The sequence below is a fragment of the Pseudophryne corroboree genome, chromosome 4, assembly GCF_028390025.1.
Source record: "Pseudophryne corroboree isolate aPseCor3 chromosome 4, aPseCor3.hap2, whole genome shotgun sequence".
NCBI lineage: Eukaryota > Metazoa > Chordata > Amphibia > Anura > Myobatrachidae > Pseudophryne > Pseudophryne corroboree.
Genome location: NC_086447.1, coordinates 190,153,780 through 190,179,785, shown reverse-complemented (window position 1 = coordinate 190,179,785; position 26,006 = coordinate 190,153,780). Strand labels below are relative to the sequence as shown.

At 44.1% G+C, this 26,006-nt stretch overlaps 1 long non-coding RNA gene across 1 annotated transcript; it reads left to right on the top strand.

Moving 5' to 3' along the window:
• Positions 1–18,283: 18,283 nt before the first annotated feature.
• On the top strand, positions 18,284–19,324 carry LOC134911246 (uncharacterized). The gene is made up of 3 exons (XR_010176425.1): positions 18,284–18,305; positions 19,030–19,144; positions 19,226–19,324. It is a non-coding gene; the product is annotated as an uncharacterized LOC134911246 (long non-coding RNA).
• Positions 19,325–26,006: the final 6,682 nt, after the last annotated feature.

Genomic DNA, 26,006 nt, shown 5'->3' with positions numbered 1-26,006 from the left:
ATGAATCCACAACGGTGAGAGAGAGTCGATTCAATTCTCGGAGAAGGCCAGAGCAGTTGGAAAACTCCAACGGGAGTGCTGTGATCCCCTCACAGGCTCCCCCACAATAAATGTACGAGCTATGGGGAGTTATCAATGGTCTTATATTCCAGACAGACTGATGGGACAGGCCCCTAGGGTCAAAGCTATGATAAATGGGTACGACTGTAGTCTTTTGATGGATAGTGGATCACAGATATCTATAGTCTTTGAATCATGGTACCGATCTCACTTGGCAGATGTCCCTATACAACCACTCAGCGGACTTACTATTTGGGGATTAAGTGAACAAAAGTCTCCCTATCTGGGGTATATAGTAGCACACATCACCTTTGAACCTGGTCTGAATATTCCCAATGATACAGTTCCTTTAGTAGCCTTGGTGTGCCCGGACTCCCCTGGAGATAACGGAGAACTACCGGTCATTATAGGGACCAATATGTTTAAGAACTTGATAAAGTGGTGTAACAAACAAGACAAGGAATCCCAGGCAGGAACAGATCGGGAAACAGAGGAGGATGGTCGATATCGGTGCGCTCGAGTGGACACTATCAGTGATAGTGATAACTCCCCTTACCTGGAAGGGATGATAAGCGACTGCCCATCTACAATTCTTGATTTGGAGCATTGCTTTAAAGGCAGTGATATCCCTGTGGAGGTAAAAAATCAATTATTGACCCAACTACGTAGCCGAGCTGAAGTATTTGCCAATGGAGATTGGGATTTGGGCACTGCTTCAGGAGTGGAACACCATATTCGACTGACCAATGATACCCCATTTAGGGAAAGATCGCGAAGACTAGCACCCGCCGACTTTGAGGACGTACGACAACATCTGCGACATCTATTGGAAAACAAAGTGATAGCTGATTCAGAAAGTCCATATGCTTCTCCCATAGTCGTAGCCAGAAAGAAAAATGGGGAAGTGCATTTGTGTATTGACTATCGGACGTTAAATAATCGTACTATTCCCGATCAATACACCGTTCCCAGAGTTGACGAAGCTCTTGACTGTCTCCAAGGCAGTCAGTGGTTTTCCGTATTAGATCTAAGATGCGGCTATTATCAGATTCCGATGAGTGCTCAAGATCAGCAAAAGACTGCCTTTATTTGTCCTATCGGATTTTACGAGTTCCTCAAGATGCCTCAAGGAGTTAAAGGTGCACCTGCTACCTTTCATAGGACCATGGAAAAAACTGTAGGTGACATGTGTTACCGAGAGGTGCTTGTCTATTTGGATGATATCATCATATTCGGAAAAACCATCGAAGAACATAATGAGAGGCTACTAAAAGTTTTGGATCGATTAAAGAATAGAGGATTAAAATTATCAATAGACAAATGCCGGTTTTGTCAACAAACAGTGAAATATCTCGGTCATATTGTAAGCCGAGAGGGTATCGCCACCGACCCGGCTAAACTAGAAGCAGTACAACAATGGCCAAGGCCTAACAACCTGAAAGATCTCAGATCTTTTTTAGGATTTTGTGGCTATTATAGAAAGTTTGTACGGCATTATATAAAGATTTCTCGGCCATTGACGGAACTTACCAAGGGATATTCCCCCCCTAATATCAAAGGACACAACCGGAATAGTAAAGTACAATATTACAAGCCTCAAGACCCGTTTGAGAACAGGTGGGATAGTCAGTGTGAAGAGGCCATTTTACGGTACAAACCGATAACAATCCCCTCACATATGTTCAAACAACAGCAAGATTAGATGCCACTGGACACCGATGGCTCGCGGCCTTGTCAAATTACAACTTCACCATTAAGTATCAACCAGGCCTAGTGCATCAAGATGCTGACGCATTGTCACGACTACCTCATGCCTCTGAGGCTGAAACGATTGACGAATGGATAGAAGTTCTGGCCGCAGATGTGCGAGGACTATGTCATCAGGTATATGTAGTACAAAGCTCTGAACATGCTTCTATTACTGCATTAGGAGCACCCGAGCAAGCCATACCACCACTGTATTGCTGGTTGAATCAGATTGATCTGGAAGGCATGGATATGGTGGGAACTTCACAAATGGCATCTGAACAGAGAGAGGACAGGGTAATATCCCCTGTAATACAACTTATCACTTATCCATCTAAAAATAATGGAAGATTGTCTCTTACAAATGCGTCTAAATTATTGCTAAAGCAGCGCTCTAAATTGATCCTACAACAGGGGGTCTTATATCGTCGTACCCGGATGTCAAATGGAGGATACAAATTGCATTTGGAATTACCAGATAAATACAGAAAGTTAGTAATGGAAGCTCTGCATGACAACCATGGACATTTGGGTTATGAAAAGACCCATGGATTAATTGTAGACCGCTTTTATTGGCCGCTTATGAACAGAGAGATCGATCAGTTCTGCAAGACATGTGGGAATTGTATAATGAGAAAGACATTACCTAATTCCTCAGCGGCGCCGCTGACAAATATAAGCAGTTCGGGACCAATGGATTTGGTCTGTATCGATTTCCTGTCGTTTGAGGGACCAAAAGGAATAGATGGCAATATCCTTATTGTAACCGATCATTTCACAAGCACATGTAACCCGAAATTAGCGAGCAGTCACAGTGGCTAATACATTATGGGAAAAATTCTTCACACACTATGGACTCCCTGTCAGGATACACTCCGATCAGGGCAGGGACTTCGAGAGTTGGCTGATTAAAGAATTGTGCATCTGCTGTGGCATAAAGAAATCTCGGACTACCCCCTATCACCCACAAGGAGACCCACAGCCAGAGCGATTTAATCGCACATTGTTGAATTTGTTAGGAACGTTGAATAATAAGAGTAAATCATGGTGGAATCAGTATGTTGCCCATTAAGTGCATGCCTATAATTGCACGCGAAATGATGCTACAGGATACTCCCCCTATTTTTTGATGTTCGGGCGGGAAGCCCGACTGCCCATTGATATTTGTCTAAGGACTAGGACAGCGGATCATTTTACATCCTCACATACTCAGTATGTCAGTCGACTTCGGCAACAACTAAAAGATGCCTATGCTTTAGCCCAGTTAGAATCCCAGAAATTAGGGAACAAGAATAAAGAAAGACATGACGACAAGTGAAACAATACATGTTAAAGCCGGGAGATCGGGTATTGATTCGAAATTTAGGACGTCCCAGCAAACAAAAATTGGCTAATAGATGGAAGACTGAGCTGTATATAGTCCTGAGACAGTTGCCTAATATTCCGGTCTATCAATTAGCCCAAGAAAAGGGGACAGGGCCAGTGGTAACGTATCATAGACAACATCTTTTACCAGTAGCTCAAGAGGTAAGATGGGAGGAAGAAAGAAAAGAGGATATTAACCCCAGTGACAGTGAACAGAAGGAGACATCACCTAGAGGAGAAATGGGGGAGACTACTGATATGGAATGAAAAGATACAGTCGAGTATGATTCTGGGTACTTTTACCGCGAAGAAGAGCCAGAGATCCTGGACAGAGGAGAAAGAGAGTTAAGCAACCCTCTCGAGTCTGAACAATACTTGAGGCCAGTAACTCTGAATGAGGATCAACATCAACAACAATCACTCCAGGGGGAAGACTACGAGTGGTGGGGTATGGGCCTAGTTTCAGATTCCCGCAAGAGTGATGAAGTAAGCGGAGAATCTAATATCAGGGTAATTGAAAGAGAGGAAATTCCTAGACCACAACGGGAACGTAGACCCCCGCAGATACTTACGTATGATCAATTAGGGGTTCCCACCGAAGTCCCATTAGTCATACATCCGGGCGTAATGTGGACGTGGCCATACTATGGAAGCGTTATGTAAGCTATGGAAAATAGTGTCAAGGATAGCTTGATGAAACAGTGTAAGTGGGGAGTTCCACTTTAGTTAATGTTAGATGGTGGACTCCCCAGGGGGAGAATGTAACCCATACCAGGAGTTATGTATGTATGGTTGTATTTGTACATATATGAATAGCCATTACAGGAATTGATATTTATGTATATTATAGATATATATATATATAGTCTATATATATAAAGCTATTGGGCCCAGAGACTGGAAGCTTCTAGAGCTCTGCGTGCTGTACTGCAGGGGGATGACTCGAGGACAGAAAAATGGCTGTGGAGAGCAGCGCGAGAGAGGAGTAAAAGAGGGGTGCGTACTGCGTAGTAAAGAAGAAAAAAACCGGTCGGAGACATGAGACGGAGAGGGACGTATCAAGTCATGACAGGAGACGGAGAGGGACATATCGAGTCCTGACAGGCGACTCGCCGAGAGAAGGGTGTTGGCGGACCCGTGACTGAACTTGCTGCCCAGGACCCGATAGAAAGAAGCTGATCGCCAGGTAGTTGGAGGGATCCTATACGTCGGCTGCCGCTGCTCGTCATTTAGATAAGGCAGCATCCTACAAAGCGCTGGGGGGGGGGGGGGGGGAGTCCCGATCCCTGAGTGCGGAGCATCATCCCCGGGTTGTCAAGACGGGGGAGCGGCCTGATGCCTGGTGGGAGGAGCTAGCGGCTGAGGAGACCGTGGAATAGACGGCAGGAGAATAACAGTGTGGAAGAAGGGGGAGCAACCTGACATTCAACGGGACACCACTTTGGTTTGACATACAAGTTTAGAGTGCATGGACTGTGGTCCATCATAAATATATACAGTCAACATTATTAATGCAAGCATGACAATCACAATGCATGCCATAAAAATGCCCATAGTCCTGCGTAGTCTAAGTTTACATATGTGTGATGTATAATTAAAGTGCACAAGGTGGAGCAGGATCCCTAGAGGTGCAGGTGGTAGGCCAAGGCACAGTGGGCCACCAGAGAACTCCCATGTACTCCTGTGGACCAGTACATTCCTGTATGTCTGTTGAATTTATGTATGTCCGTGGAATTTATAAAAGCAAATAAGTGTTCCTACAAAACAGTTTTATATTATAATAAATTAAAAGGTTACAAATGTATAAAAACCACAATATAAATTTTAACATACAAATACCACAATGGTGTCATATGAGAAAAAAACACATACATAAAAAATAATGAATTATTTTAAAATAATTTAACAAAAGATTATTTTTGGCAAAACCTAATTACATATTTGTGTGTTTCTATCTCTTTAGGCACAGCACAAAGGCAGGTGGCAGGAGCTGCACCACACACACCCTCCCCCACTCAACTACCCTCCCCCAACAATCCTCCTCCTCCTACCTCACTCAACCACCCTTCCCCCATCAATCCTCCTCCTCCTTCCCCTCTCAACCACCCTCCCCCATAAATCCTCCTCCCACTTTCAACCACCCTCCCCATCAATCCTCCTCCTCCTCCCCCTCTCAACCACCCTCCCCCCTCAATCTGATCCCCTTCTCAATCTTCCTCCACCACTCAACCTGAACCCCCCTCTCAATCTGCCTCCCCCACTCAATCTGGCCACCACTCTCAAACTTCCTCCCACCATCATTCTGACCCCCTCCTCTCAACCACCATCCCCCTCTTATTCTCAGCCACTTCTCAACCACCCTCCCCCTCTCAATATGACCCCCCTTTTCATCCACCCTCCCCTGTACATCCAACCTCCCACCCCCTTCCAAGCCCCTTCCCCATCCAACCTTCCACCCCCTTTCAAGCCCCTTCCCCCATCAAACCTCCCACCTCCTCTTTGGTCTCTGAAAATGAGGAGGAAGGCAAGTGGGCCACTATGGCCCCAGAAGGTCAAGATGAGGGCGATGGACTGGAAATGGAGCCTAGTAAGACTAATTTAATTAATCCTAAACATTTCAGGTTTAGAAATATATAACAACATGTGTCTTCAACCTGTGTCCCTGCAGCTGCTGTGTGAAACCACATCCAACCATTCCCTGCCACAGTTGGACTATTAAGGCAGACTGTCACTGTTGCAGGCCATGCTGGGATGCATAGTACCACAGCAGCTAGAGGCACACAGGGCCAACACACAGGTAGTGCTACAGATTTCATTAAAAGTAAAATTGGTTGGAAAAGTTGGTCTGCACTGACAGAGGTAGTAGGAAGGGCCTGTTTATTCATAATCGACTTAAATATATTTTTGTTTTAAAAGTAAAACTATTGAAAAATTGTTTCACTATCATAGTAAGCCAATCACATTGCAAAAGCATTAATTAAGCTTGTGAAAATTAGTTTAAAAAGGAATAATAAAGGCATAGGCTCAGGGGCGTAGCCAGAACTTTGTGGGCTCCATAGCAACATTTTGAAGGGGCCCCTCTCCCAATGCTTTTTTTTAGAGACACTTCTCTGCAGCAGTTGTTAATTTTATGCCCTCTAATAGTGCCCTAGTTAATTAAGTTCACCCTATGTCATATTTCAGAGCTGCCAGTACACATTATGCCACACAGTACCCCCAACTCACATTATAATATATAGTGCACCCCGTACAGTGCCCCAGTTCATATATTATAAAATTACAAAAATGCCCTCCAGTTCATATTATACCACACTACAAAAGTCCAGGGGTATACCTAGATATATTGCAGGCCCCAAGGAAGAAGATTGAAAGGACCCATATGTACAACCCAATCACAAAAATGTATATAACACGTAACTTTGACAGGGCAGGTGGGCCCCTCTCAGCTCTGGGCCCCATAGCAGCTGCACTGTAGCTTTGCCCTTGCATAGGCTAACTAACTAATTGTAGTCTAATATCTTAAGATGTGTGTTACCCCATTACATAAGGTGGGTAGTGGCAATAAACACTCCATAAATTGAGTTTGGAAAGAAGTGAGACGGAAACATGACAGATGCAGTGTAGCTATGTTTTATGTGTTTAGTGTACATAAGGACAGAGATATATATTTTAATGTGGAATACAGTATCTCGACTAATAATAAGATTTTACTTACCGATAAATCTATTTCTCGTAGTCCGTAGTGGATGCTGGGGACTCCGTCAGGACCATGGGGAATAGCGGCTCCGCAGGAGACAGGGCACAAAAGCAAGCTTTTAGGATCACATGGTGTGTACTGGCTCCTCCCCCTATGACCCTCCTCCAAGCCTCAGTTAGGTACTGTGCCCGGACGAGCGTACACAATAAGGAAGGATCTTGAATCCCGGGTAAGACCCAAACCAGCCACACCAATCACACCGTACAACTTGTGATCTGAACCCAGTTAACAGTATGATAACAATGAAGTAGCCTCTAAAAAAGATGGCTCACAACAATAATAACCCGATTTTTGTAACAATAACTATGTACAAGTAATGCAGACAATCCGCACTTGGGATGGGCGCCCAGCATCCACTACGGACTACGAGAAATAGATTTATCGGTAAGTAAAATCTTATTTTCTCTAACGTCCTAGTGGATGCTGGGGACTCCGTCAGGACCATGGGGATTATACCAAAGCTCCCAAACGGGCGGGAGAGTGCGGGTGACTCTGCAGCACCGAATGAGAGAACTCCAGGTCCTCCTCAGCCAGGGTATCAAATTTGTAGAATTTTACAAACGTGTTCCCCCCTGACCACGTAGCTGCTCGGCAAAATTTTAAAGCCGAGACCCCCTCGGGCATCCGCCCAAGATGAGCCCACCTTCCTTGTGGAATGGGCATTGACAGATTTTTGGCTGTGGCAGGCCTGCCACAGACTGTGCAAGCTGAATTGTACTACAAATCCAACGAGCAATAGTCTGCTTAGAAGCAGGAGCACCCATCTTTTGGGGTGCATACAATATAAACAGCAAGTCAGACTTTCTGACTCCAGCCGTCCTGGAAATATATATATATATATATATATATATATATATATATCTATTTTTAGGGCCCCGACAACGTCTAGCAACTTGGAGTCCTCCAAGTCCCTAGTAGCCGCAGGCACCACAATATGTTGTTTCAGGCGAAACGCTGACACCACCTTAGGAAGAAACTGGGGACGAGTCCGCAGTTCTGCCCTGTCCGAATGGAAAAACAAATATGAGCTTTTTTTTAAGACAAAGCCCCCAATTCTGACAATCGCCTGGCCGAGGCCAGGGCCACAACATGGTCCCTTTCCATGTGAGATATTTCAAATCCACAGATTTGATCGGTTCAAACCAATATGATTTTAGGAATCCAAACACTACGTTGAGATCCCACGGTGCCACTGGAGGCACACAAGGGGCTGTATATGCAATACTCCCTTGACAAACGTCTGGACTTCAGGAATTGAAGCCAATTTTTTCTGGAAGAAAATCTACAGGGCCGAAACTTGAACCTTAATGGACCCCAATTTGAGGCTCATAGACACTCCTGTTTTCAGGAAGTGCAGAAATCGACCTAGTTGAAATTTTTTCGTGGGGCCTTCCTGGCCTCACCCACGCAACATATTTTCACCACATGTGGTGATAACGTTGTGCGGTCACCTCCTTCCTGGCTTTGACCAGGGTAGGTATGACCTCTTCCGGAATGCCTTTTCCCTTAGGATCCGGCGTTCAACCGCCATGCCGTCAAACGCAGTCGCGGTAAGTCTTGGAACAGACAAGGTCCCTGCTGGAGCAGGTCCTTTCTTAGAGGCAGATGCCACGGTTCCTCTTGGAACAGACATGGTTCTTGCTGAAAGCAAATCCCATCTTAGCTCCCGAGGCCATTAGTCCTCTGTGAGCATCTCTTGAAGTTCCGGGTACCAAGTCCCTCTTGGCCAATCCGGAGCCACGAGTATAGTTCTTACTCCTCTACGTCTTATAATTCTCAATACCTTGGTTATGAGAAGCAGAAGAGGGAACACATACACCGACTGTTACACCCACGGTGTTACCAGGACGTCCACAGCTATCGCCTGAAGGTCTCGTGACCTGGCGCAATACCTGTCCCGTTTTTTGTTCGGGCGGGACGCCATCATTTCCACCTTTGGTCTTTCCCAACGGTTCACAATCATGCGGAAAACTTCCCGATGAAGTTCCCACTCTTCCGGGTGGAGGTCGTGCCTGCTGAGGAAGTCTGCTTCCCAGTCGTCCACTCCCGGAATGAACACTGCTGACAGTGCTATCACATGATTTTCCGTCTAGCGAAAAATCCTTGCAGTTTTGACCACTGCCCTCCTGCTTCTTGTGCCGCCCTATCTGTTTACGTGGGCGACTGCCGTGATGTTATCCCACTGGATCAATACCGGCTGACCTTGAAGCAGAGGCCTTGCTAAGCTTATAGCATTACAAATTTGCTCTTAGCTCCAGTATATTTATGTGGAGAGAATTCTCCAGACTTGATCACACTCCCTGGAAATTTTTTCCCTGTGTGACTGCTCCCCAGCCTCTCAGGCTGGCCTCCGTGGATACCAGCATCCAATCCTGAATGCCGAATCTGCGGCCCTCTAGAAGATGAGCACTCTGTAATCACCACAGGAGAGACACCCTTGTCCTTGGATATAGGGTTATCCGCTGATGCATCTGAAGATGCGATCCGGACCATTTGTCCAGCAGATCCCACTGAAGAGTTCTTGCGTGAAATCTGCCGAATGGAAGCGCTTCGTAATAAGCCACCATTTTTTACCAGGACTCTTGTGCAATGATGCACTGACACTTTTCCTGGTTTTAGGAGGATCCCGATTAGCTCGGATAACTCCCTGGCTTTCTCCTCTGGGAGAAACACCCTTTTCCTGGACTGTGTCCAGAATCATCCCTAGGACCAGCAGACGTGTCGTCGGAACAACTGCGGTTTTGGAATATTTAGAATCCACCCGTGCTGTCGTAGAACTACTTGAGATAGTGCTACTCCGACCTCCAACTGTTCTCTGGACCTTGTTCTTATCAGGAGGTCGTCCATTTTCTTTGAAGACGAATCCTCATTTCGGTCATTACCTTGGTAAAGACCCGGGGTGCCTTGGACACTCCAACGGCATCGTCTGAAACTGATAGTGACAGTTCTGTACCACGAACCTGAGGTACCCTTGGTGAGAAAAGCAAATTTTGGGACATGGAGGTAAGCATCCCTGATGTCCCGGGACACCATATAGTTCCCTTGTTCCCAGTTCGCTATCACTGCTCTGAGTGACTCCATCTGGATTTGAACCCTTGTAAGTGTTCAAATTTTTCAGATTTAGAATCGGTCTCACCTAGCCTTCTGGCTTCAGTACCACCCTATAGTGTGGAACAATACCCCTTTCCTTGTTGTAGGAGGGGTAATTTTATTATCACCTGCTGGGAATACAGCTTGTGAATTGTTTTCAATACTGCCTCCCTGTCGGAGGGGGACATTGGTACAGCAGACTACAGGAACCTGCGAGGGGGGAAACGCCTCGACATTCCAATCTGTGCCCCTTTGATACTACTTGTAGGATCCAGGGGTCCTGTACGGTCCCAGCGTCATGCTGAGAACTTAGTAGAAGCGGTGGAGGGCTTCTGTTACTGGGAATGGGCTGCCTGCTGCAGTCTTCTTCCCTTTCCTCTATCCCTGGGCAGATATCTTATAGGGACGAAAAGACTGAGGCTGAAAAGACGGTGTCTTTTTCTGCAGAGATGTGACTTAGGGTAAAACACGGTGGATCTTCCAGCAGTTGCCGTGGCCACCAGGTCCCATGGACCGACCCCAAATAACTCCTCCCCTTTTATACGGCAATACATCTTTGTGCCGTTTGGAATCTGCATCCCCTGACCACTGTCGTGTCCATAAACATCTTCTTGCAGATATGGACATCGCATTTACTCTTGATGCCAGAGTGCAAATATCCCTCTGCGCATCTCGTATATATAGAAATGCATCCTTTAAATGCTCTATAGTCAATAAAATACTGTCCCTGTCAAGGGTATCAATATTTTTAGTCAGGGAATCCGACCAAGCCACCTCAGCTCTGCACATCCAGGCTGAGGCGATCGCTGGTCACAGTATAACACCAGCGTGTGTGTGTATACTTTTTAGGATATTTTTCTGATAAGCATGTGAGCGCCTTATCCACCCTGAGGGGTGTTTCCCAATGCGCCTTAACTTCTGGCGGGAAAGGGTATACCGCCAATAATTTTCTATCGGGGGAAACCCACGCATCATCACACACTTCATTTAATTTATCTGATTCAGGAAAAACTACAGGTAGTTTTTTCACCTCACACATAATACCCTTCTTTGTGGTACTTGGAGTATCAGAAATATGTAACACCTCCTTCATTGCCCTTAACGTGTGGCCCTAAAGGAAAATACGTTTGTTTCTTCACCGTCGACACTGAAATCAGTGTCCGTGTCTGGGTCTATGTCGACCGACTGAGGTAAATGGGCGTTTTTACAAGCCCCTGACGGTGTCTGAGACGCCTGGACCGGTACTAATTTGTTCGCCGGCCGTCTCATGTCGTCAACCCACTTGCAGCGTGTTGACATTATCACGTAATTCCATAAGTAAGCCATCCATTCCGGTGTCGACTCCCTAGAGAGTGACATCACCATTACAGGCAATTTGCTCCGCCTCCTCACCAACATTTTCCTCATACATGTCGACACACACGTACCGACATACAGCACACACATAGGGAATGCTCTGATAGAGGACAGGACCCACTAGCCCTTTGGGGAGACAGAGGGAGAGTTTGCCAGCACACACCAAAATGCTATAATTATACAGGGACAACCCTTATATAAGTGTTCCTCCCATATAGCATTTAATATATATGTATATCGCCAAATCAGTGCCCCCCCTCTCTGTTTTAACCCTGTTTCTGTAGTGCAGTGCAGGGGAGAGCCTGGGAGCCTTCCCCTCAGCCTTGCTGTGAGGGAAAATGGCGCTGTGTGCTGAGGAGAATAGGCCCCGCCCCCTTTTCGGCGGGCTTCTTCTCCGGAGATTGTGAAGTCTGGCAGGGGTTAAATACATCCATATAGCCTCAAGGGCTATATGTGATGTATTTTTCGCCATACAGGTATTCTACATTGCTGCCAGGGCGCCCCCCCCCGCGCCCTGCACCCTCCGTGATCGCTGTGGGAAGTGTGCTGACAGACAATGGCGCACAGCTGCAGTGCTGTGCGCTACCTGAGGAAGACTGAAAAGTCTTCTGCCGCCTGGTTCCGGACCTCTTCAATCTTCAGCATCTGCAAGGGGGTCGGCGGCGCGGCTCCGGGACGAACCCCAGGGCGAGACCTGTGTTCCGACTCCCTCTGAAGCTAATGGTGTCCAGTAGCCTAAGAATCCAATCCATCCTGCACGCAGGTGAGTTGAAATTCTCTCCCCTAAGTCCCTCGATGCAGTGAGCCTGTTGCCAGCAGGACTCACTGAAAATAAAGAACCTAAAAACTTTTTCTAAGCAACTCTTTAAGAGAGCCACCTAGATTGCACCCTTCTCGGACGGGCACAAAAACCTAACTGAGGCTTGGAGGAGGGTCATAGGGGGAGGAGCCAGTACACACCATGTGATCCTAAAAGCTTGCTTTTGTGCCCTGTCTCCTGCGGAGCCGCTATTCCCCATGGTCCTGACGGAGTCCCCAGCATCCACTAGGACGTTAGAGAAAATTGATTAGAAATGTGTGTTAAAGTTTTTATGACATTAATAAGTAGCATATGTGACGTCCATAATCATCTTTACAGTGGAATTTAAAGTTTACAGTATTTATGTTTATTACCAAAATATGGGATTGTGCGCTCATTTAATCTTTTACACATTCATCTCCACTTATTACAGATCCTGACCTTGGAGATCGAGATCTGGCCAAATTAGTGGCCATGCAGGCCAACATCCAGGCCCTTCTGGCCAATGGTAATTGATTAATTTTTATTTTTCTAAATTGTTTGTTCTTTTTGTGGGAAATCATTTAAAAAAAACTTGTTTGTTTGAAAAAAATAAATAAAAAATGATTAACTGAGCTATTGTGTTGTGTCTTTATTCTAAAGATAAATAAACTTTTAAAAATTACTTTAGACAATGTCATCTATCCTCAGATTCTTCTATGTGTTGATTTTGATTTCTCCAAATTTTCTTTTTTGTATTTATTTTTTTGTGGGTCACTATTTCAATAAATAATAAACAACAATGTAGCTTATAAAAGTAGTATTAAGTGTATGATGCAACTAGGCCAACAAGCATATTTTGTGCTTTAAGTAAGTTTGATGGCTTAATTGCTGAATGTTATTGACCAATTATGTTGTCAAACACTTCCTTTTGCAGTGTTTGTTGAGTTAATTGAACAATCACATTACAAATTCTTATTGTATTTGCTGATACATTTGATTGCTTGAAGAAAAAAAAGCCATTGGCCCTCATTCCGAGTTGTTCGTAGAGAATCATCGCATCGCAAACGGGCAGATATCAACAAAACTCGCATGCGCAAAAGCGGAAATACGCATGCGCGAGCATAGCGATTCGACACTTGTGCAGAAATACTACAAAGGAAATTGCTCTTTACACAGAAACGAAAACGGGGAGTGGCGAAGGCGTGACAGAGGCGCGACTTCGCAATCTTCCGACATGGGCGTAAAAGTGGGCGTATAGTGTGGGAGTATGCAACTAGCAGTAGGAGTGTTTTTCGTATAAATGCATTGTCGCTGTTAAACCTAACATAGCAATTCCTTGCAATCTTTACGCAGCAGCCGAGTAGGTCTGCAGTTACTCTGCATTTGTGAAGTAGTGTTACAAGTGTGTATGCACTAATTACCAGTTAATTGGAGAGCCCATTCATCTGTTGTCCAATTACTTGCTAAACACTGCTCTGCTGAAGTACTGCAAACAGCAATTGTGTGGACACATTACATGTTTATTCTAAGCACCTATAAATCTGTCACGCTGCCAAATAAGGTTTTTATTTAGGGCCAAGTGTTTGGCTAAACATTGTGGTTAAGTGCATGTTTTAATGTGTGTAATACTACCAAATGCAAACAAGTGAAATTATCCAAATTTATAAACTACATCAGCAACATCTAAACTACATAAAATGTTACCTTTGTATATTCCAAATCTCAGGTCCAACATAATGCAGCATACACTTATTTTTTTGCATAAATAAAACTTTTTTATTTGGTTAGAATATCTGTCAATGTGTAAAATTATGTCCTGTTGCCCATAGTAAATCAAATCCCGAGTTGTGACTTTTTTTGGAATATGGACATTAAAGTGTGGTGCAAGGCATACCTGTTGCATTTTTAAAGATGCAATGCTTGTATTTTTTTTAAGATTGTTCCCTTGTTCCCCAAGTGTCTATATGCTTTGCTAAACTTTCCTGGACTAAGATTAACATAATGCATTAACTTTAAGAAAGTACACAAATTTTTAAAATATTTTTTTTTTTATTACTGCTGTAATATATTTTGGGATCAAAACAACATGGCTACAGGTGAGTATCACAGGCAAAGATGGACCAAGCAGCAAGCAGATGCCACTGACACAAATGACATAGCAGAACTCAGTACTAGGGAAACTCCAGCTTCTGACAAAATCATAATTTAATAGCAAATAAATAATATGTTGTAAACACCCTGGCAGACAAATATATTTGGGCAACTGAGAAAGATTCATGAGCCACCACACAAACACAACAATACACAGCATACTAGGAAGAGGAAGATGGCTGTGGTGTTTAGGAAAAAAAGCTCACAGGCTACAATATATCAAAACATATATAATACATTTCACTAAGAGGGAGTTATCCATTCTGGCCACACAAGCCAACACAAAAAAAACATAGAGACAACATGAAAAACATGGGTGCTGCCCATCTGGAGAGACATCACTTTCTATTTTTTTGTCCCCGCCTGATGCTGTTCTTCTTGGCTTGGTCTGCGGAGCGACCTTCGTGGGCCCTGCCCAGTGGGATGTTCTTCCTGGGCAGGGGCAGGGGATGGAGCCGATGTGGCTGGCTCTCTGCCACTGTGGGCAAGGGAGACAGCGATGGCCTGGAGCCCTTGCAAGATGTTATTTGCAAGGCTTTGGAATGAGGGGGCAAGATGATCTTGTCCCTGCCTGATCTCTGCCAGACCTTGGCAGAGTTGAGCAACACCTTGCTCCACACTGATTCTGTGCTCAGTGAGCCGGACAGCTATCTGGCTTACCTCCCGGATCATCCTGTCCTGAAATGCATTTAGGCTCTCACCATACCTAGCTATTTCAAGCAGGATCTCCGGGATAGCAGAGGGTTGGGTGGGTGGGCCAGTTGGAACCTGGATAGGTGGGATTTGGGGTCCCACACTACCAGACCCACTAGGTCCCTCCACCTCAGCCTCAGCCACATAACCCTCCTGTGACTCGACCTGCTCACCCCCCTGTGCTGTGTTATGTGCAAAGCAAATAGAAGAATGTGTGGAAAAAGAGTTGAAAAAAACAATATGAGACTTTTGTTTATATAAATTAAAAAATTAAAAAATATGTGTGTAAACTTACCTGGCAAGTCATGTGCCGTCAGGATTTCAGGCAGGTCCGTGTCCATATGAGACACCCCTGTCCCCTCCTCATAACTGACACAGTCCATCGCTATCTCCTCCAACTCTGTATACTCCACAGCGACAGATGGTCCTCCCCCTGTAGCCCTCGAGGCATTCCACTCCGCAGCCCTCTTGCCCTTCAGGCGGGATTTGAAGTCGGCCCAACTACATATGTTTTGAAAAATAGGGGCAAGGTAGAGTATTAAAAATAAAGGCTTTAATATATAGGACACATGTTATGCATTTGTTTGCTATAGACAACATCACATGTAACTAGCTTTTGACAAATACTTAGCACACATAATGGACTGCCAATATACACTTACCGTCGTCTAACTTCCTGTGATGTTCGGACGATAGAGCCGACTTCATTGACAGAATGAGTGATGTCCCTCCAGATGCGTTCTTTCGTAGCAGCACCCATGTTTTTCGGTCCTCTATGTATTTTTGACATGGCCTGCGTGACCAAAACACGCAACTCCCTCTTAGTGAATGCGGGCTGCCTTTGTTTGCTCCTTGAAGTAGCCTGTGAGCTTTGTTCCTGTTGCTCCTCACCATCTTCCTCGTCACTAGCAGCTTCTGTATGTTGTGGTTGTGCGGCTAATGCTGAATCTCCCTCAGTTTCCCCAGTATGTCTGTCTGGCAGGGTAACCCCACTTAACTGCTGGGTCTCAGAAGCTGGAATGTCTCTAGTACTGGGTCCTGCGTCTTCACATTCCGCAGAGGCGGATTCCATCATTCGCCGACGCAATGCGATACGTCTTTGAGCCAATTCTGCCTGCTCCCGCTGCAAGCGGTCCATCTCTGCTGCAAAATCCTCACGAGTAGCCATGTTGGTAATGACATGTTCTGTACGCACAGGTGTGTAGGTATTTATAGCTACGTGCGCAGCGTTAATTCACACAGGTGTAAATTATGCTAATTGTGTTACTGATTGTACTGCTTATTTAAGAGCATGGTTTGCAGCCTGTGTGAGTGGGTGTATGATGAAAGAAGCTGCTGTGTGTTTGCTGTGTGTTTACAGAGAAGGTGGACGTCTTTTGGCCAACTTTGCAGAGTGAGTAGTTTTTGCATTGTCTTGCAGACAGATGTCCGTTTATTAGCTTTTAACATGTATAGCGTAGTGCGTTTTTTTGGCTAAGTTTCTTTTGTGAGTATTCCTACATTAGTCAATTATCAAGCCAAGTATGTATGGTGGTGCAATGGAACTGGGTTTATGTATTTTGGAGAATATCTGTTTGCTATTTAAATGGTTTAGTATGCCATATTTGTTTTTTTATGACCTGTACTTTACATTGTGTATGTTATATTGTTTGCACAGTTTGATCTCTTAGACTCCTTTTGTGTCTCTTGTAGGTGTCTCATTGTGGGATTTCATTCCTATTTTTTGTTTAGTGCCAAGTAGGCGGTTTTTTCCTTTACGTTTTCCATACATTTGAAGTTTGATATTTTGAGCAGATAAGTAGCCATTCCCTGTGTGTGCTGCTGTTTGTTGTAATTGTCTATATGATCTCTTAGACTCCTTCTGTGTCTCTTGTAGGTGTCTCATTGTGGGATTTCATTCCTATTTTTTGTTTTGTGCCAAGTAGGCGGTTTTTTCCTTTACGTTTTCCACACATTTGAAGTTTGATATTTTGAGCAGGTAAGTAGCCATTCCCTGTGTGTGCTGCTGTTTGTTGTAATTGTCTATATGATCTCTTAGACTCCTTCTGTGTCTCTTGTAGGTGTCTCATTGTGGGATTTCATTCCTATTTTTTGTTTTGTGCCAAGTAGGCGGTTTTTTCCTTTACGTTTTCCACACATTTGAAGTTTGATATTTTGAGCAGGTAAGTAGCCATTCCCTGTGTGTGCTGCTGTTTGTTGTAATTGTCTATATGATCTCTTAGACTCCTTCTGTGTCTCTTGTAGGTGTCTCATTGTGGGATTTCATTCCTATTTTTTGTTTAGTGCCAAGTAGGCGTTTTTTTCCTTTACGTTTTCCACACATTTGAAGTTTGATATTTTGAGCAGGTAAGTAGCCATTCCCTGTGTGTGCTGCTATTTGTTGTAATTGTCTATATGATCTCTTAGACTCCTTCTGTGTCTCTTGTAGGTGTCTCATTGCGGGATTTCATTCCTATTTTTTGTTTTGTGCCAAGTAGGCGGTTCTTTCCTTTACATTTTCCACACATTTGAAGTTTGATATTTTGAGCAGGTAAGTAGACATTCCCTGTGTGTGCTGCTGTTTGTTGTAATTGTCTATATGATCTCTTAGACTCCTTCTGTGTCTCTTGTAGGTGTCTCATTGTGGGATTTCATTCCTATTTTTTGTTTAGTGCCAAGTAGGCAGTTTTTTCTTTTACGTTTTCCACACATTTGAAGTTTGACATTTTGAGCAGGTAAGTAGCCATTCCCTGTGTGTGCTGCTGTTTGTTGTAATTGTCTATATGATCTCTTAGACTCCTTCTGTGTCTCTTGTAGGTGTCTCATTGTGGGATTTCATTCGTATTTTTTGTTTTGTGCCAAGTAGGCGGTTTTTTCCTTTACGTTTTCCACACATTTGAAGTTTGATATCTTGAGCAGGTAAGTTGCCATTCCCTGTGTGTCCTGGAGTGTGTTTGTAGCAAGTGTTGTTTTTTTTTGGGGGGGGGTCCATTTCTCTCTCTTGTAGGTGTTATTTCTTGGTTTACAAAGCATTTACTTTTGACAAAGTAGGGCTGATTTTTGCTGTATTAGCAACTAAAGGACTACCTTGTTAATTTTTTTTAAAGATAAAGATTTGCTTTAAAAAAATTTTTATTCATACTTAGTTGTTTTATTATATATTGTGGCAGTTATTATATGGGTATGTTTGAAATCTCAAATCCTTTTTTTTTTAGTGATGTTAACCTATGTTTAAAATATTTAGCTAAAGGTTTCTTTTTGTTTTGTTCCCAATTTTTTGTTTTGTACCCATATTTTATTCTTGAAGAAATGGAGTATGCTCCTCCAGTAAGTTAACACCCATACACTTTGACTTTGATTATGGCTGACAATGTTTATTTTAAAATAAATTGATTCTTACCTTCATTTTAAGTTGGTGATGTCTATTCATGTGGCAGCTGAAGCCCTCCCACCCCAACCCACGGAACCACTCCCGCCCCAACCGCTGCAAGCCCTCCAACCGCAACCGGCTCCTCATCATCCAAGGCAACGGAGGCGCGCTAGGCCACCAATTTTCCGTACCCGTGTCCTCCTTTTTGGGATGCCTGATGATGTGGTTGTGCGCAGATATAGGCTGCCACCTCATCTAATCCTAGACACTCTCTCCATAATAGAGAGTGATCTGGAACAATCCATTAGGTATCCTACAGCAATACCAGCATTGACACAATTCCTTGCTGTGTTACATTTTGTGGCCACTGGTTCTTACCAGCATGTTGTGGGCGATCTGGTTGGCATGTCGCAGGGCCAGTTCAGTAAGGTCCTGCGGCGTGTCAGCCAGGCTTTTATTAAACGCGTTAAGCAATTTATTGCTATGCCTTTGGATGTTGGGGCCCTAGATGTGGTGAAGCGGCAATTTGAGGAAGGTGGTAGTCGCTTCCCACATGTTATTGGGGTTGTGGATGGCACACATGTAGCTATTGTACCACCAAGACATAATGAAGAAATTTATAGAAACAGGAAACTGTTTCATTCTCTGAATGTAATGGTTGTTTGTGGGCCATCCCTCCAGATCCTGTCCCTGAATGCTAAGTTCCCGGGGAACTCCCATGATGCCCATGTCATTAGACAATCAGGGATATGGCACAGATTAAGATCGATGGAAAGACAAGACATGTGGTTATTGGGTGAGTGTTTTTGTTTATTTACTTACAATAATATTTTAACATTTTACATTCTAATTTATTTCTTGTCTTCTCATCAAACAGGAGACCGTGGATATCCTTGCACCCCCTGGCTCATGACTCCTTACAGTAAGCCCAGGCCAGGACCACAGACGGCATTTAACTCCGCGCTTACTGCCACTAGACAGCTGGTGGAGCTCACGATTGGTGTCCTTAAAGGACGCTTTCGTGTGCTCCACCGCACTGGTGACGACATCATGTATTCACCGGAGATGGTAAGTAAAATAGTGGTCCTGTGCGCTATTCTACATAACATCGCTGTAAGGAGTTGTGTTGAGCTTCCTCACACAGAGGAATTGCCAGATGAGGAGCCAGGGGTTGGGCGGAGATTCGGTGGGGGGAGTGTTTCCCGGAGGGGAAGCAAAGTAAGGGCACGCATTGTGCAAGAATATTTCAGGTATAGTGTTTTTTTTCCAATATTTGAATTTTTTAAATAAACACTGTCTGTTTATGTTCATTTTGCTCTGATGTCATTTATGTAGCTATTGAAAGGTCATTGTGTAATTGTTTTGGTGTGTGTGAATATATTATTAGTTGTTTCTGAAAATAATCAAACATGTTAACCTTACAATGTTTGTATTCTTTGTAAAATATTGTTAAGTTGTTTAATTGTTGTATTATCTTTTTTTTTTGTCTAATCCTGTTTTCCAAAACAAAAACACAACATATGATACTAAATGTTGTAAACTTTGTGACTGTGCAGCTGATTGTTCATACAAAATGTGGTGAGTACACTGATTGATTATAACTTTTAAGTAAAAGTGTGTGTGTGTGTGTGTGTAATTGTGAGAATAGGTTCGTTGATTATCATGTTCTTCCGCGACTGCGAATTTCCGCTATAGCGAACGAACCCCTCTGCTCTTCACAGCACTGCAGACATCAATAAAGTTTATTCAATGCACACATCAATAAAGTTTATTTAGATGACAGCATAGATTTTCCACCAATCACATGCCAACACACACTATAAATATATGCCCAAATATGGAAAACGCCATTGCCATGATGCGTGCAGCACCGTTCACCAGGCGTGAGCTCCGCGTGCTGGTGGCGGTGATGGACCGCCGCGTAGGCCGCTTTGTACCTAATCGGGTAAAGCGCGAGGCCTATGCGGAGGTCCGCCACCTACTGAGGACGCGCGTCCGCAGCAGGCGGACCATCATACAGTTGGAGAGGAGATGGAGTGATCTCCGCAGGTGGACGCCGGAGCTGTTGGCGGAGCTCCGCCAGCAAATCCGGCAACTGCGTGGACGCAGTAAGTAAAATACATTACATAACACAACACAGAGATTGTTAGCATAAACTGTGCAAATTTACACTAAGTAATATTAGCAAAAACTTTGCAAATTTACACTAAGTGATAGTGTCCAAATTGCCACACTGACTGAACTAGTTAAATAAATATGACAGTGTGTGTGGTTAGGGCAAGCAGTACTGACTGTAGCAGAGTGATTCTAAACAAGTGCATTTTGTTGTACAGAATTGCTACACAGGCTGTAAACTGTACCAAATAACTTGCTCAGTGGTGTAAATTTCATAAGGTGGCTTGATTTTAGATCTGGTGATGTTGCCTATAACAATCAATATGAGTAAATCGAATAGATTCTGTAATGAGATTTAAAAATGTTACGTATAATCAGTTTGTTTGCTATGGACAACATCACCAGATTAAAAATTAGCCAAACAAAATAATGTGAGCCCTGTGTCTTTTACATGGGACAGAACAGTGTAATTTACTAATGTTGGTTTTTAAATTTGTCAGGCAACACCACATAAAATACATATGTCATTCTAGGACCACCACAATGGCAAGCTGCTGCAGGGAGCCCAGACCAGCCCCCTTCTCAGCCCCCCTCCCCTTCCCAGTCCACCTCCCCTTCCCAGTCCCCTTCTCAGCCCCCCTCCCCTTCTCCTTCTCAGGCCCCCTCTCCTTCTCCTTCTCAGCCCCCTTCTCATTCTCCTTCTCAGGCCCCCTCTTCTCCCAGTCCCCTTCTCCTTCTCCTTCCCAGTCCACTTCTCAGGCCCCCTCTCCTTCTCAGCCCCCTTCTCATTCTGCTTCTCAGGCCCCCTCTTCTTCCCAGTCCCCTTCTCCTTCTCCTTCCCAGTCCACTTCTCAGGCCCCCTCTCCTTCGCCTTCTCAGCCCCCTTCTCATTCTCCTTCTCAGGCCCCCTCTTCTTCCCAGTCCTCTTATCCTTCTCCTTCCCAGTCCCCTTCTCAGCCCCCCTCACCCTCTATTGCCCAAACACTCTCTCCGCCCCCCTCGCCCTCTCAATCAGACCCACCCTCTGAAATGACATCCCCAATCCCTCCTCCTTCCCCCATCCAGCCTCCTTCCCCAATCCCTCCTCCTTCCCCAATACCTCCTCCTTCCCCCATCCAGCCGCCTTCCCCCATCCAGCCGCCTTCCCCCATCCAGCCGCCTTCCCCACCCAGTGAATGGGCAGAAGAAGCACCAGTGGAAGCTTCGGGGAGTCCTCATGTTGGTGAAGAAAGTAAGTGTTTTAACTTTTTAACATTAACGATTACCTACTTACACTTACAAAGACAGAAAATGCAGTGTGGTACTGTTGGAAATCTTGCACCAAGGAAAAAGGTTTGTGTTCTTCATCATGGTCTAGATGTTGCATTTACATTTTTGAGAGTGTCATTATATGACAGTGTTTATGTGTGCAATGTTTTGTGTGACCACTCTAGGTCGATACTCATTTGGTCGACAGGGTTGCTAGGACAACAGTGTTTATATGTGCTAGGTTTTCTGGGTAACATTTATACCTGAGTGGAGTTTAGTATGTTGTTGGTCTTTTACACTTGTGCCTGTGTATTCATAATGTTTGCACTTTCAAATAACATGCTTCACTTTGTTAGCCAGCCTAACGACACAATGATTTGTGGTGTGAAAGTTACACTCACAAAATGCTTATTTGATTTAAACAAACCTGTTTGTCCTTATTTAGTAAGGGTGGCTTTCAGGGAGTGCGGGCATGCTAGGATATGTTGTCCTTCTGAAGATGTTGATATGAATTGTGATGATGCAGGGACAACCCCCCAAAAATTTATTTCTCGTCACTGCAGATGTGAATGAATGCCAACATGGTGTAACATTTACTAAGATGGTAGTTCTCTTTAACATGGGATGTTGCCCCTAGCAACCAATACGATTATACTTTAATTTGTTTGACCCACTTCTACAATATGATATTCTTAATTTGGATTGTTTGCTATGGTCAACGTTCCATCTTAAATAGAACTCACATAGTAGTAAATGTATCCCATGGTCTGGTACACTTTTCAAAGCAAAATTTTTGAAAAATTCAGAGCAGGCTTGTGTGTTGTTCTGCTAATGATTTTTCATTACAACAGCCATGATGTAGTAACGTTGCCATTCAAGCAGGCCACTCCAAACTGCGGCCCTCCATCTGTTTAGAAACTACACATCCCAGCATGCCCTGACACAGCTTTTGCATTCTCGGACACCAAAACTGTGTCAAGGCATGCTGGTATATGTAGTTTCACAACAGCTGGAGGGCCGCAGTTTAGACATGCCTGCATTAAAGTGTGGTTTGTTCCTTGCTTGTAGAATATGTAATGTGAGTAAGTTAGTAATGTTTATGTTGCCTCTTAATTACAGATGTTGCAGTTGGAGATCCCACCACTTTTGCGGGCATTCTGGCAACAATGCAGCAAAATCTGCAATCCATGCTGGCTTGTGTGGAGCAGCTTAAAAAATTTGCTTGATTTATTTTTGTAAAAAAAAAAAAACATGTTTCATTTTCTATTTTTATTTAAAAAACTAAAAAAAAACATATTTAAAGTTAAGCGGGTGTTGTGTTTATTAATGCAATAAAGGAACAGCAGATTGCCTATCATACATTTATTACCTTAAACATTTCACACATCTAACGTAGGTTTATTTAATAAAAAAAGGTTGTTATTGTCTAAATAAACATGCAAACACCTTCATTCACAAAATTAAACTCGACACCAAAAAAAACATTATAAAGAATTATTACAGGCACATTTCAAACATCTATATTTATAATTTTAACAAATAAATGTTGCAGGACAATTATGCCTACAAAGTGTTACTCAGGTATTTTTAAAAGACTTAATTGATCATAAACATTACAATTCCTTACACTAATTGGCTTCGTAATTGAGGAGGGCTTGTGGACTTTTAACAGAAAGGTGTAATTCCACTTAATAGGAAAAAAAACACATTGGGGGTCATTCCGAGTTGTTCGCTCGCAAGCTGCTTTTAGCAGCTTTGCACACGCTAAGCCGCCGCCTACTGGGAGTGAATCTTAGCTTCTTAAAATTGCGAACGAAAGATTCGCAATTGCGATAAGACATCTCTGTGCAGTTTCTGAGTAACTCGAGACTTACTCGGCATCTGCGATCAGTTCAGAGCTTGTCGTTCCTGGTTTGACGTCACAAACACACCCAGCGTTCGGCCAGACACTCCTCCGTTTCTCCAGCCACTCCCGCGTTTTTCCCAGAAACGGTAGCGTTTTTTCACACACACCCATAAAACGGCCAGTTTCCGCCCAGAAACACCCACTTGCTGTCAATCACATTACGATCACCAGAACGAAGAAAAAACCGTGAGTAAAATTCCTAACTGCATAGCAAATTTACTTGGCGCAGTCGCAGTGCGGACATTGTGCATGCGCACTAAGCGAAAATCGCTGCAATGCGAAGAAATTTACCGAGCGAACAACTCGGAATGACCCCCATTGTGGTGCGTTTGTCCGCAAAAGTGTGCACTTTTAAGATGAATGTGTAAATCTACTAAAACTTTGTATTTTTACGATGAAGTATGTGTTAATGCGATGGTTTCACATTGCTGCGATGGTTTCGCATTGTTGCGATGTCATTTGGCGTACGCCCACATTGTGTAATACTGCGTACGAATTAGCAAAAACACGTTGGGGGCGGAATTTCGCAATTTTGCAACATGTTCGCAATTTTGCACATTCCGTGTGCGAACGAAAAAAATAGCGAACAACTCGGAATGACCACCATTGTGCGATTATTTGCAAGATAGCAAAAGCAACACGAAAGTACAAATTGATTCACTATGTAGCGAATGCAACTCACACTTGCAAAACAGTACGTACTTTACCTTGCATACACATCGCTACCGTGCGATGCAGAATGGTATACACCTCTTTTTGCACTGCTACACATTCGTCAGCAATCGTGCACGGTCGGCGTGATTTTACAATCTTGGGACACGTTCGCTCGCTTGCGAACACTGCTAGTCTGCATTCCGAATAGCGATCAGGTCGGAATGACCCCCCATGTGCACTGCAGGTGTGGCAGATATAACATTTGCAGAGAGATCTAGATTTGGGTGTGTTATTTTGTTTCTGTGCAGAGTAAATACTGGCTGCTTTATTTTTACACTGCAATTTAGATTTCAGTTTGAACACACCCCACCCAAATATAACTCTCTCTGCACATGTTATTTCTGCCCCCCTGCAGTGCACATGGGAGGTAATTTAGAGCTGATCACTAGGCTGCGTTTTTGCACATTTCTAAACTGCGCATGCATCGCAATGCGCAGACGCATCCCAGGGATACAAAGCGAATCGCCGCTCAGCGATGGGTTTGTGCAAATAATACATTTGCACCGGCGTTTGCAAAGAGATTGACAGGAAGAAGGCGTTTGCGGGAGGCAACTGACCGTTTTCAGGGAGGGGTTGGAAAAACGCAGGCGTGTCCATGCATTTGCAGGGAGGGTTCCTGATGTCAATTCTGGTCCCGGACAGGCTGAAGTGATCGCAGCAGCTGAGTAAGTCCTGGGCTGCGCAGAGGCTGCACAAAATCTGTTTGTACAGCTCTGCTACACATGTATTCACACACTTGCACAGCTAAAATACACTCCCCCTGTAGGTGGCGACTATCTGTTCGCAGCAGTGCAAAAATCGCCTGCTAGTGATCAGGTCTGAATTACCCCCATGGTTTTGCTTAACTGCTAACAAATTTGCTGCTATGATCAGGTCTAAATTATGTGTAAGAAAAAGAGGTTCCTCTGGCACCTTCCCTTTATATAGACATTGATAAAAGCATATGCTACTGTTTATATTAATAAAAATAAATATATACAGGATATCTTGTATAATGTATATGAATTTATTAAAAATAATGACAATAAACTTTGATTAAATGGATTTCAATCTTATAAAAACCAGGACACACACACATATAGGACAATAACATAACATATAACAAAGAAGACAAAAGACCATGGCCCTAATTCCGAGTTGTTCGTTCGCTAGCTGCTTTTAGCAGCAGTGCAAACGCTAAGCCGCCGCCCTCTGGGAGTGTATCTTAGCTTAGCAGAAGTGCGAATGAAAGGATCGCAGCGCTGCTACAAAAAAAGATTGTGCAGTTTCTGAGTAGCTGGAGACCTACTCCTAGCTAGCGATCACTTCAGTCTGTTTAGTTCCTGTTATGACGTCACAAACACGCCCTGCGTTCGGCCAGCCACGCCTACGTTTCCCCAGCCACTCCTGCGTTTTTATCTGGCACGCCTGCGTTTTTACACACACTCCCCCAAAAACGCTCACTTATCACCCAGAAACACCCACTTCCTGTCAATCACTCTGCGGCCAGCAGTGCGACTGAAAAGCGTCGCTAGAGCTTGTGTAAAACTGCATCGGCTTTTGTGAAGGTACGTTGCGCGTGCGCATAGCGCCTCATACGCATGCGCAGAAGTGCCGATTTTTTACCTAATCGCTGCGCTGCGAACAAAAGCAGCTAGCGATCAACTCGGAATGAGGGCCAATGTGCTTACCCTAT